The sequence below is a fragment of the Bos indicus x Bos taurus genome, chromosome X (assembly GCF_003369695.1).
Source record: "Bos indicus x Bos taurus breed Angus x Brahman F1 hybrid chromosome X, Bos_hybrid_MaternalHap_v2.0, whole genome shotgun sequence".
NCBI lineage: Eukaryota > Metazoa > Chordata > Mammalia > Artiodactyla > Bovidae > Bos > Bos indicus x Bos taurus.
The window spans coordinates 23,239,120-23,251,638 of NC_040105.1; the positions used below are offsets into that span (position 1 = coordinate 23,239,120).

A 12,519-nucleotide genomic window follows, 5' to 3' on the forward strand; every position below is an offset into this window, starting at 1 on the left:
CCTGATTGGCTAATTTTAGCCTGTGCGTTTCTCTGATTGGCTGATTTCTAGCATGTACTTTGCTCTGATTGGCTAACTCCTATCTGTTAATTTTCTCTGATTGCCTAACTCCTAGCATGTATGTTGCTCTGATTGGCATACTCCAAGTCTGTACTTTGCACTGATTGGCTGACTTGAAACTGGTATTCTGCTCCGATTGTCGGATTCCATCCTTTGCTTTGGTCTATTTGCTGACTCCTAGACTGTACCTCAGAGAAGGCAATGGCACCCCACTCCAGTACTCTTGCCTGGAAAATCCCATGGACGGAGGAGCCTGGTAGGCTGCAGTCCATGGGGTCGCTAAGATTTGGATACGACTGAGCGTCTTCACTTTCACTTTTCACTTTTATTCATTGGAGAAGGAAATGGCAGCCCACTCCAGTGTTCTTGCCTGAAGAATCCCGGGGACGGGGGAGCCTGGTGGGCTGCCATCTATGGGGTCGCACAGAGTCGGACACGACTGAAGCGACTAAGTAGCAGCAGCTGACTGTACCAATTGTGATTGGCTTCCTTGAGCCTGTACTTTACGTTGGTTGGCTGACTCCTATCCCCTCTACTTACTCTTATTGGCTGACTCCTGGCCTGTAGTTTGCTCTGATTGGCTATCTCCTAGCATGTATATTGCTCTGATTGGCAGACCCTGTGTCTATATCTTCCACTGATTGGCTGACTTGAAGCCGGTATTCTGCTTTGATTCTCTGACTCTAGCCTGTGCATTTTTCTGATTCGCTGACTCCTAGACTGTACCTTACTATGATTGGCTGGTTTCAACTTGTACTTTACCCTGATTGGCTGACTCCTATCCCCTACTTGCTCTGATTGGCTGACTCCTGGCCTATAATTGATCTGATTGGCTGACTGATAGCCCATAGTTTGCTCTGATTGGCTGGCTCCTAGTCTGTACTTTGCTCTGACTGGCTGACTCCTAGCACCTCATTGCACTGTTTGCCTGCTTCTTAGCCTGTTCTTTGCTCTGATTGGTTGACTCCTAGCCTGTGCTTTAGTTACCGAAATATATGTGGCTTCCTGCTACTTGCTGCTCAAAAGCCAAAAAACAAGCAAGGTTAGTGGCTAGAAAAGATTTCTTAATTTCAGACGCTGGCAGCCGTGGTAGCAAGATGAATGTCTGGCCTAAGGCCAACTCCCCACCACTGGCAACTATTGTGGTAAGACCTTTCATGGACAGCAGTGGGCTACGAACAGAAACAGCATATTCAGCTCTGACATTCATCTTCCGATTTCTCATCGGTGACCTGATCAGAGTCAAATTGGTTGTTTTAGGTACCCTTAATCTTCAGTTCTAAGGTCCGTTTGTTCCCATTTGTTTGAGGTAAGTTCTTGCAATTGTGGCAGCATATGTCGTTGGGTACAGCCTGGTCATCATGAAGCTAACTTTTTCACCCTAGTTTTTGATATCTGTACTCATCACAGGATGTACCTCAGAATATTATCTGTAGGACTAAAGGTCCTTGACTATGCTTAATGAGTACATTATTATTATTTGGTTTCCTTTACTGTTTTCCTTTGTTTTCACAGTTTCTGATGTTTCTGATTAAACTTATTCTTTGACTAAAGTTTTCCACACACAAAAGGCTGACTGAGGACATGGTGGGTGCAGGAAGGCAAGGATCATAGGGTTCTGCTCTGTTTCAAACCTCCCTTTTCTTGATTACTCTGCAGTCATGAATAGGGACAGGTACAGAAGGAAAAAGGGAATATTACTTTGTCATAGTACCTGGACAAGCATTTGAAAATTATTAGACATTACAATGAGAATAATAATCAAAATGCATCTTTGTATTTTTTCTGAATGTATTTTTCCTTAATGGTTAAAGCAGATGTACAGTGTATGTTTAATAGACCACAAACAGGCTGTGCTTGTTAGCCTAAAATTCAAGATAAATCATGTGTAGGCCAGAATTATTTCCCCATACCTCAGTATGTGAAAATTTCTTCCATCATTTGCCTCTTTTAATTGTAACTCCTTTCAAAGAAAACATTGATCATTAATTATTTTTCTGACGCTGGCAGAGTGGCTCTTTTCCCTGCTCTGGGTCCATCCATTTCTCTGGGTGCTTGGCCTTGTTTTTGTTTATATATTTGCCTAGTTGTTCATGTTGGGGGAAAACTAATCAGATATCATGAACAGGCTCAGAGGTATGTTCACAGGGAAATGCTTTCTAGGCCATACATTTTATCATTTATATCCAATTGTCATACAGATATTGTACATGTGCTTTAAGTCATAAACTTAAAGCCAGCAGTGCTACATATCACAAGTAGTTATACTCTGTGACCACGTTACTGGACAATATTTCCATCCTGAACATTGGGGTCAAAATATGATTAGAAACAAGACAATTACTTTCCTTTAGAAATCTGTTACCAAATTCAGATCAATATTCCACTAGAACTTTGCTCTCTTCATAGATAGAAGGAAAAAAATTAGATCGAGAATCAGTTTACTATCAATAAAATTCATTTGCCTAATTAAATTTAGTGTAATCTTAATCCTGCCGAGGTACAAAATTCGTTTTTTCAAAATTCCTTTTTCAGAAACCTTTTTTTTATCATCTCCTGATGCTGCTACTGCTGCTAAGTTGCTTCAGTCATGTCCGACTCTGCGTGACCCCATAGACGGCCGCAGGCCCTGCCGTCCCTGGGATTCTCCAGGCAAGAACACTGGAGTGGGTTGCCATTTCCTTCTCCAATGCATGAAAGTGAAAAGTGAAAGTGAAGTCGCTTAGTTGTGTCCGACTCTGAGCGACCCCATGGACTGCAGCCTACCAGGCTCCTCCATCCATGGGATTTTCCAGGCAAGAATACTGGAGTTGGTTGCCATTGCCTTCTCCTATAATCTCCTAAATCCCCACAAATTTGTCCTGCATTTCCCTATACAGAAAGAAAGACCTGTAGGACAGAAGTGTTATCATCATTCTTTCTCAACAAAAATATTTCTGTTCTTTATACCTTCTCTTTGCTGACAACACATATCCTACTTGCTTTACACACTGCAATGGTTTCCTTATCACTTTTCACATCACAAGTTTTAACCCTGGAAAGCATAACAAATCCAAGACACAAGTGACTGAAATGTTATAGAAACATTTTCGGATTGGCAAATAAAAGAACATATTCCATAAACTTTAAAAACATTCATTTTATCAAACCATAATTTTTCTTTAATGATACAACATGCATGTTTAAAAACCCAAACATCTTTAGTTTCCTTCCTGTTCTTACAAGAAGACAAGAGTAGATATATTTAGATTTGTTTTATTTGTAAGTGCTTATATTTTTTAAGGCCAATTCAATAGAACTCCTTTAAAAGTTAACCTCGACAATACTATCCAAAGTCAAAAGCCCATGCAGACCTCCAGACAAATGGATATCTCATGGTTTCATCGTTTTACATTTCATGAATTAGACTTTGCAGTTAAATGTATCCATTTATGAATAACAGAATAGCCAATTTTACACACGCAATTTTAAGCCTTCTCTTTTCTTCCCTTTGGCTTGAAGTTTTACTTATTAATACAAAGATGAAGGCTCAGGCAAAGTGGACATGTTTGTAATTCAAGGACACGATGAGAGTCAACTTTCAACTTTCTTCTAGGCATATTTTTGTTTTAGTGTGGTCTGAAAAAATTATTTTATCAAGCTAGCCTTCTCTAACTGCACATGCAAAGAGAAACGGTTTTTAGAATTGCAAGAGTTTCATCTTAACCAATTTTCTTAGGAATCTAAAGAATACTTTGCTATATATTGTCCAAAAAAAAAGTTTCTTTTTTGTTAGTCATGATTCCATGGCTAAAATTTTTCTTAATGAATTGAACCTGAATTTCCCATTTTGCATAAGGCAACACAATGCCACTGACACAAATGGAATACACACACATGCACCAAACAACAGGTCAGTCACAAACCCTCTCCGAGGGAGACTAGTACAGATTCCCAGACAAACCCCTCCCCAACATGAAGCATTCCCAGTGGTAGCCGACGTCAGAACCAACTGGCAAAATGCCCAAATGACACTCACCAACATGAGTGTCATGGTGCTCACCAACGGTCCTCAATAGTAGATAGATGTCAGAACCAATTGTCAATGCACCAATAGCACTGTTCACAAACAATCAACATCAGACACACATCAGAACCAATTTGCAAAATGCTGAAATAGCACCTCAAGCCCCAAACAGTTCTCAACATCAGAACTAACTGAAGAGTGCCTAAATAGCACTAGCACTCACAAATGAGAAGATCGCCCATGTGCACACTGGTGGACTAACCAAGATTTGGAGCTCGTCAGCTCGTCTCAAGTCTAAGTTTCCATTCCGCCAAGGAAAAGCATAAGTTGGCAGCCAGTGCCAAGCAAGGGAGAAACAGGGAGGATTCTCAAAACAGATGGTTTTGGCAGCTGCTAGGAACGTCCCCGAAATCCCCTACTCTGGGCTAGCTAGCCACAAACAGCAGGCTTATACGTTGTCATGGCCACAGGTCTCCCCTGGAAAACCCAGGAGAACCAGGTGCCATGAAAGCTCAAGGGCCAGCAGTAGGCAGCCCCAATATGGGCACCAAAATCTGTTACCAAAAGGTGTGTGGGGTCCGGCTGCTCTCCTCTCAAAAGCCAGTAAACTGGCCAGGTTGTTGTAAAGAAAAGTTTACTTTATTTCAGAGGCCTGCAACTGAGTGGTAGGAGGGCGGATGTCTGTCCAAAGATGGACCACCACCCCCACCCCCACCACTGGCAACCACTGAAGCAAGAACTTTTTTAGATAGAAGGAGGGGACTATATGCAGAAAAGGCACAGTCAACGTTGAATCATCTTGGTTGTCTTAAATGCAGTTAATCTTCAGTTCCAGGGTCCATTTGTTCCCATTTCTTTGAAGCCAGTTCTCAGAATTGTGGCAGCTTATGTCATGAGAACAGTCTGGTCATCATGAAGTTAACTTCTTCACCCTAGTGTTTTAATATCTATATGACAGCTTACAGGATGTGGCTCAGAATATTATCTATAGCCCTCGAGAAAGATTTAAAGGTCCTTGACTATGCTTAATCAATACATTATTGTTATTCGGTCTCCTTTGACTGCTTTCCTTGGTTTTCACATGTTCTCATTTTTCTGATTAAACTTATTCTTTGTCTAAAGTTTTCCACAGACCAAGGGCAGGCAGAGGACATGGTGTGTGGAGGTAAGGACCTCAGGGTTCCTCTCCATATCACTTTGCTCTGATTGACTGACTCTGATTGCCTGTACTATGCCCTGATGGTCTGACTCCTAGCCTATAAATTTCTCTAGTTGGCAGACCTCTAGCCTGTACATTGCTCTTATTGGCTGTCTCATAGCCTGTACCTAATGCGGATAGGCTAATTCTAGTCTGTACTTTGCCCTGATTGGCTGACTGCTAGCCTGCACATAGCTCTTTTTGACTGATGCCTAGCCTGTATTTTGCTCTCATTGGTTAACTGCTAGCCTGTACTTTGCTCTGATTGGCTGACTTTAGACCTGTACTTTGCTCTCATTGGCTGACTGCTAGCCTGTGCATTGCTCTCACTGGCTGACTCTTTGCTTGTAATTTCCCCATTGAAAGTGAAAGTGTTAGTCACTGAGTCGTGTCTGACTCTTTGCCACCCCAGGGACTGTAGCCTGCCAGGCTCCTCCATCCATGGGATTATCCAGGCAAGAATATTGGAGTGGGTTGCCATTTCCATCTCCAGGGGACCTTCCTGACCCAGGAATCAAACCCGGGTCTCCCGCATTGCAGGCAGACGCTTTACCATCTGAGCCACCAGGAGGGATTAATTATAGAATCCCTGTCACAGAGTTACTGTGGGAATTAAATGAGATCAAATAGTTAAAACATTTAATGGTTGCTAGCACTAGAAGGCAATGGCACCCCACTCCAGTACTCTTGCCTGGAAAATCACATGGATGGAGCAGCCTGGTGGGCTGCAGTCCATGAGGTCGCTACGAGTCGGACACGACTGAGCAACTTCCCTTTCACTTTTCACTTTCATGCATTGGAGAAGGAAATGGCAACCCACTCCAGTGTTCTTGCCTGGAGAATCCCAGGGACGGGCGAGCCTGGTGGCCTGCTGTCTATGGGGTCGCACGGAGTCGGACTGAAGCAATTTAGCAACAGCAGCAGGTGACTGATTTGCTGAACTCTATCCTATTCTTTGCTCTGATCAGCTGAGTCCAAGCCTGTACATTTCTCTGATTGGCTGAACTCTAGCATACATTTTGCCCTGATTGGCCGACTCCTATCTTGTATTTTTCTCTGATTGGCTAACTCCCATCAGGTAGTTTGCTCTGATTGTCTGACTACTGGCCTGTACATTGCTCTGATTGGCTGACTTCTAGCCAATACCTTGTTCTGATTGGCTAAACTCTAGGCTATACTTTGCTCTAATTGGCTGACTCCTAACCTGTTCTTTTCTCTTATTGGCTGAGTCCAAGTCTGTGCTTTGCCCTAATTGGCTGAGTCATAGCCTGTACATTTATTTCTGTGATTGGCTAAACTCTAACCTGTACTTTGCTGTGATTGGCTGACTCCTAGCCTGTTCCTTGCTCTGATTGGCTGAGTTCAAGCCTTTACTTTGCCCTTAGTGGCTGAGTCCTATCCTGTATTTTCCTCTGATTGGCTAACTCCCATCAGGTAGTTTGCTCTGATTGGCTGTCTCCTAGCCAGTTCCTTATACTGATTGGCTGAACACTAGCCTATACATTTCTCTGATTGGCTGACTCCTAACTTGTCCTTAGCTCTGATTGGCTGAGTTTAAACCTGTACTTTGCCATGACTGGCTGAGTCCTAACCTGAACATTTCTCTAACTGGCTGAACTCTAGCCGGTCTTTTGCCCTGACTGGTTGACTCCTAACCTGTTCTTTACTCTTATTGGTTGAGTACGAGCCTGTACTTTGCCCTGATTGGCTGAGTCCTAGTCTGTACATTTCTCTGATTGGCTAAACTCTAGCCTTTACTTTGCTCTGATTGGCTGACTCCTAGCCACTACATTGTTCTCTTTGGCTGAAGTCTAACCAACACTTTGCTTTGATTGGCTGAATCCTAACCTGTCCTTGACTCTGATTGGCCTAGCTGGAGTCTGTACTTTGCCATGACTGGCTGAGTCCTAACCTGAACATTTCTCTGATTGGCTGAACTCTAGCCAGTCTTTTGCCCTGACTGGATGACTCCTAACCTGTTCTTTACTCTTATTGGCTGAGTCCGAGCCTGTACTTTGCTCTGAATGGCTGAGTCCTAGCCTGTACATTTCTTTGATTGGCTAAACTCTAGCCTGTACCTTGCTTTGATTGGCTGACTCCTAGCCACTACATTGTTCTAATTGGCTGAAGTCTAACTAACACTTTGCTTTGATTGACTGACTCCTAACCTGTCCTTGGCTCTGATTGGCCTAGCCGGAGTCTGTACTTTGCCATGACTGGCTGAGTCCTAACCTGAATATTTCTCTGATTGGCTGAACTCTAGCCTGTCTTTTCCCCTGATTGGCTGGCTACTGGCATGTACATTGCGCTGATTGTCTGGCTCCTAGCCAGTACCTTGGTCTGATTGGCTGACTGTAGGCTCTAGTTTGCCCTTATTACCTGACTCCTAACTTGTATATTACTCTGATTGGCTGATCCTTAGCCTGTGCATTGCTCTGATTTTCTGACTCCTGTACTTTGCGCTGAGTGGCTATGTCCTATCTGGTAGTTTTCTCTGATTGGCTAAGTCCTGGCCTTGCCTTGCACTGACTGGCTGACTTGAAATTGCTCTGTGCTCTGATTGTCTGACTTGAGCCTCTACATTGGTCTGAGTTACTGACTCCTAGCCCAAACCTTGCTCTGATTGGCTGGCTCGAGCATGTACTTTGCCCTGATTGGCTGACTCGTACTTCACTTTTGCACTGATTGGCTGACTCAGAGCTTGCATGCTGTCCTGATTGGTTAAGTCAGGCTTTATATTGGTCTGGTTTGCTGGCTTATAACCAGTACTTTTCTTTGACTGGCTGACTCCTACCCGGTTGTTTGTTCTGATTGGCTGACATCCGGCCTGTCCTTTGCTCTGATTGGCTGACTCCTGGCCTTTTTCTTTCATGATTGGCTGACTCCTTACCTTTATTTTGTCCTGATTGGCTGATTTTAGCCTGTGCATTTCTCTGATTGGCTGATTTCTAGCATGTACTTTGCTCTGATTGGCTAACTCCTATCTGTTAATTTTCTCTGATTGGCTGACTTCTGAATTATGTTTGCTGTGATTGGCTAACTCCTAGCATGTACGTTGCTCTGATTGGCATACTCCAAGTCTGTATTTTGCATTGATTGGCTGACTTGAAACTGGTATTTTGCTCCAATTGTCTGACTCCATCCTTTGCTTTGGTCTATTTGCTGACTCCTAGACTGTACCTCGGAGAAGGCAATGGCACCCCACTCCAGTACTCTTGCCTGGAAAATCCCATGGACGGAGGAGCCTGGTAGGCTGCAGTCCATGGGGTCGCTAAGATTCAGATACGACTGTCTTCATTTTCACTTTTCACTTTCATGCGTTGGAGAAGGAAATGGCAACCCACTCCAGTGTTCTTGCCTGGAGAAACCCAGGGATGGGGGAGCCTGGTGGGCTGCCGTCTATGGGGTCGCACAGAGTCGGACACGACTGAAGTGACTAAGCAGCAGCAGCAGACTGCCTACTGTGATTGGCTTCCTTGAGCCTGTACTTTACGTTGGTTGGCTGACTCCTATCCCCTCTACTTACTCTTATTGGCTGACCCCTGGCCTGTAGTTTGCTCTGATTGGCTATCTCCTAGCATGTATATTGCTCTGATTGGCAGACTCCATGTCTCTATCTGCCACTGATTGGCTGACTTGAAGCCGGTATTCTGCTTTGATTCTCTGACTCTAGCCTGTGCATTTTTCTGATTCGCTGACTTCTAGACTGTACCATACTGTGATTGGCTGATTTGAACTTGTACTTTACCCTGATTGGCTGACTCCTATCCCCTACTTGCTTTGATTGGATGGGTGACTCAGTCTATACTTTGCTCTGACTGGCTGACTCCTAGCACCTCATTGCACTGTTTGCCTGCTTCTTAGCCTTGAGTCTCCCTCATTGTAAGCAGACTCTTAAGGGTCTGAACCACCAGGGAAGAGCTTTCCTTGATTGGCTGACTCCTATTCTGTAATTTTCTCTTATTGCCTGACTTCGAGCCTGCGCTTAACCCTGACAGGCTGACTCTTAACCTGTACCTTTCTTGATTGCCTGAACTCTAGCCAGTATGTTGCCCTGATTAGATGTCTTGCCGCACGTACATTGGGCTTCCCTGATAGTTCACGGTAAAGAATCCACCTGCAATCCAGGAGACCCCAGTTTGATTCCTGGGTTGGGAAGATCCCCTGGAGAAGGGATAGGCTACCCACTCCCGTATTCTTGGGCTTCCCTGGTGGAATTCTACAATGCACAAGACCTGGGTTCTCTCCCTGGGTTGGGTAGACCCCCTGGAGGAGGGCATGGCAACCCACTCTAGTATTCTTGACTGGTGAATCCTCATGGACAGAGGAGCTTGATGGGCTGCAGTCCATGGTGTCACAAAGAGTCAGTCAGGACTGAGTGACTAAACACAACACAGCCTGTACCTTACTCTGGTTGGGTGACTCCTAACCCGTACTTTGCTCTGTTTGGCTGACTCTTGGCCTGTATATTGCTCTGATTAACTAAGTCCAAGCTTGCACTCTGTTGTGATTGCCCAACATTCAGAAAACGAAGATCATGGCATCTGGTCCGATCACTTCATGGGAAATAGATGGGGAAACAGTGGAAACTGTCAGACTTTATTTTGGGGGGCTCCAAAATCACTGCAGATGGTGACTGCAGCCATGAAATTAAAAGACGCTTACCCCTTGGAAGGAAAGTTATGACCAACCTAGATAGCATATGGAAAAGCAGAGACATTACTTTGCCAACAAAGGTCCATCCAGTCAAGGCTATGGTTTTTCCAGTGGTCATGTGTGGATGTGAGAGTTGGACTGTGAAGAAAGCTGAGCGCTGAAGAATTGATGCTTTTGAACTGTGATATTGGAGAAGACTCTTGAGAGTCCCCTGGACTGCAAGGAGATCCAACCAGTCCGTTCTGAAGGGGATCAGCCCTGGGATATCTTTGGAAGGAATGATGCTGAAGCTGAAACTCCAGTACTTTGGCCACCTCATGCGAAGAGTTGACTCTTTGGAAAATATTCTGATGCTGGGAGGGATTGGGGGCAGGAGGAGAAGGGGACGACAGAGGATGAGATGGCTGGATGGCATCACTGACTCGATGGACATGAGTCTGAGTGAACTCTGGGAGTTGGTGATGGACGGGGATGCCTGGTGTGCTGCGATTCATGGGGTCGCAAAGAGTCGGACACGACTGAGCAACTGAACTGAACTGATACCCCAATGCAAAATGAAAAGTTTAAAAAAATGACTTTTCAAAACAAACAGAAAAGTTCAGTTGTTTTATCAACCATTTCTGACACTATTTTGATGCCAAAATTGTCCCCAGTGTTTCCAGGAGGAGTCCATTTAATCTGGTTCCAATGTTCTTTTCAGATTTTGTGTGCTTCCTTACTTTCTTGCCTCAGAAAATATTCCAGGTACACTCTTTACTTTACCTTCCTCTACCCTGGATCAGCCATTTCTTCCAAGAACTCCAGTTTCTTTTAGTGGGGACTTAATCCTGTGTAAGTGCCAATTTTTAAAAAATTTATGAAAAAGGATGGCACTATAACATAACTTGCAGAGTTATTCTGAGAATTAAATGAGAAAATCCGTGTAAAAGACTTTATATCATACCTGGCACATAGTATGTGCTCAGTACATTAGTTTTATTTCAGTTATTTCTAGTGACATATAAATAATGGAAGCATGGCTGAGAATGACAGTTGATGAATTTAGAAAATGTGAATTATAATGTCCTCTGAAAGAAAGTCATCAGTCAGTGGATCCAAAGATTAGGTTCCATTAACCTCCTTTCCGAGCTTTTCATTATCTATTTCCATTCTCACTCAAGTTTCTCTCTTTATTTTTTTATTATTTTTTTAATTTTATTTTATTTTTAAACTTTACAATATTGTATTGGTTCTGCCATATATTGAAATGAATCCGCCACAGGCATATATGTGTTCCCCATCCTGAACCCTCCTCCTCTCTCTTTAGAACTCATCCTTCGGATGTAGTTGCATTTAGTCTTGCGTTGTTCGTTTCTTAATCTTCTGTTCAGTTAAATTGTACATAACTTAATATGAGAATCATATCTTCTGTGTGTGTGTGTGTGTGTGTGTGTGTGTGTGTGTGTGTGTTTGAGGTTTCACAACTTTGACGGTCATTGGTTAGCCCTCATCCACATTAACTGTAGGTTTTTTAAAGTAGTGAGAGGTACATGGCTAACCAGTGTATAGAGCTGATGTGACTCTTCATGCTCATTACATTTTCTGATCAAGAGGAGGTGGACATGGTGTGAAACATTGCTTATTCCTTTGGGCCAGACAGCTTTACTAAGACTGGTGTCAGTGTGCACATCTGGAGTTTCCATCTTCTTCATGGCAGATTTCTGGATCCATTTGAGTACCCCAGGAGCACACTTCTTGAAGGCCACTCTCTGGATGCACTTGTGTGTGTTGATGGTGTATTCTCTGGTCACTATCTTGTTCATTGCAAGATGGCCCTTCCTGCTCCACTTCTTTGCAAGAGCCATCCTGCTGGGTCCAGGTTAAAAATGCATAGGGGTTCTTTGTATTTCGTGTGTGTCCTACAACAGTTGTGAGCACATAGGTATATATTAGATACCAATAAAAGCCTAGATGTATTTGTAGAAGTCACATAAGAAACATTTCCTAGCAGTAAAGAAATCTTATAATTGCTGAGATCTTAATCTAAGATTGTAATAAAAGTTGGCTTTAAGCATACAACACCTTCGTAAATAATTTGGCATAAACTACACTGCCTAGACCTTTTTAAAATAAATACAAATTGGAAAGCAGGAGTTGTATGTTTTGGGGCTGCCTACTGCTGTAATATTAACTATTTATGGTATAATGGCAGGCTGTCTCCTATATAATCAAAGGAAAATGTACAGATTGATAATTCTTCTAGCTATTCGAATGTCACTTAAAAATAAAATTGATGGTAAGTAACAGGCATTTTCCATGTGTTGGTTATTTTGACCTGATGGATTTGCAAATTTCTTACCAGCATAGAAAATAAAAACTGCTGCTTATTTTTAAGTACAAATCTTGCATGCTTCAAATGAAGTCCCATTTTTTTTATTGATTCATTTATTTTTTTGTGGTGTTAGAAAACCACTTTGCAGTGAGCATGAGGGAGAATACTTATTAGGCTAATAACAACAGAATCATAGAAATGAGGCCTGTAGACAAACCTGCCTCTAGAGAAATGAAGTGGAGTTACAGAAGGTTAAGAATCGGTAAAGATCAATGGAGGCCAAGAGCT

General features: G+C 43.1%; 1 pseudogene; it reads right to left on the bottom strand.

The window, feature by feature from the left end:
* Positions 1–11,392: 11,392 nt before the first annotated feature.
* LOC113887595 lies at positions 11,393–11,764 on the bottom strand (annotated as a pseudogene).
* Between the last annotated feature and the right edge of the window lie 755 nt (positions 11,765–12,519).